The sequence below is a fragment of the Chrysochloris asiatica genome, unplaced genomic scaffold, assembly GCF_000296735.1.
Source record: "Chrysochloris asiatica unplaced genomic scaffold, ChrAsi1.0 scaffold00026, whole genome shotgun sequence".
NCBI lineage: Eukaryota > Metazoa > Chordata > Mammalia > Afrosoricida > Chrysochloridae > Chrysochloris > Chrysochloris asiatica.
This window is the reverse complement of record NW_006408544.1, coordinates 26592090-26593707: the sequence shown is the minus strand read 5'-3', so window position 1 is coordinate 26593707 and position 1618 is coordinate 26592090.

Here is a 1618-nt window from a genome sequence, read left to right as displayed (position 1 = left end):
TCTCTGGAAAACCATATGGCGCTTCCTCAGAAGGTTGGAAACAGAAATACCTTATTATCTAGAAATTCCTCTACTTGGTATTTATCCTCAAGAAATATGAGCCATAACATAAGTAGATATATGCACACCAATGTTCACAGCAGCACTATTTTACAATAGCAAAAAGATGAAGATAGCCCATTACTTGAAGAATGGGTGAACAAACTTTGGTACATAGACACAATGGAATATTATGCTACCTTGAAGAATAACAAGGAAGCTGCAAGCCACTGCATAGCATAGATGAACCTTGAGGACATTATGCTGAGTGAAATTAGTCAGTCACAAACGGAGAAATACTGCACAGGACCATTATTCTATAAGCTTAAGAAAAAGTACACACACTAAAAGGGTAAAACTTTTTTTTTGCTGGTAACTGGGGTGTATGGGGTGGAGTTAGGGGAGAGAGGGGAAGGTGGAACACAGGGTAAGAAATAGACACAAGATAGTTTGGGTGCTAGGGTGGGGGTGGAAAATATACAAGAAGGGGGAGGGGAATGGAAGAGCAAGGCAATGGAAGAACAGTTAGGCAGGTTTGCATGGGCTAAGTGGGACAGATGTAAATAAAGATGTATGTACAACCTTGAAACAACAAGACTTTGGGATACAAGGATTGAAACATGGTTTGAATGGGTAAAAAGGGGGAAATAATGTTAAGATGCTTGGCTGTCTTTTGAATCTTGGCTTCCCTTGCCTACTATTATAAAATAGACACTTGAGGAGAAGAGAAAGGAGTAGCCAGAAACATTACCTTAGAAAGCTTGTAAGACTGTCTGTAATTGATTGGAATACCTAAAATGGGGCTACAAGTTGCCCAGTGAAGGAGGCTTCCTACAGAGCCTTTGCATTGCATAAGACCATAGGTGGAATCCTGATCCCCATCCAGAATCTTCTGAGGTGGGAAATTTCCACTTGAAAGGACACGCAGATCAGTTGGGAGCAGCTGGAAGAACAGAAGATACTTGTTTAAAGAAAGACCAGCAGGAACAATGAGAAAACAATAACTGCTGTCTGATTGACTACTACAAGAACAAGCAAGTTGTTCTTCCAGGAGCCACTAGGCAAGAGGTTGGGTCCCCACAGGGCAAACTTCCTTCCAAGACTGAGACTCAAGGGGAATATGCAAACAGGCATGTGGTCTTACTGGTGACCACATTGTTCACCGATAAGGGGAAGTGGGGGGAAAACAGCAATGAAGTTGTGAGCTAAGTCCGACCATGTTCAATAGATTCCTATCAACCCAGTTGAGAACTGGTTGGCCACTAGTGTGGCAAGTCCTGGGGACTCCTGGGCCCAGAGTCAGTGACGTAGCTACAGAGGTATATCATAGCTACTAGAGCATTTCTACATAGCTACTAGAGCAGAACTTGAAGCATCCAGCTGATGTGAAGTGAGGGGAGATGCACAAGAACACCCATACTTGCAGATAGTATCCACTTGACATGTCTTCAATGGCTGGGTGATTAGAACTCAACTAGAATAAGAAAGAAGAGGAAAAAAGAGTAATCTGCTATAATTTGATGAACTTGATCTATACTTATGGATGTAGTAGCTCAAAAGAGGGAATGAACCTTTACAC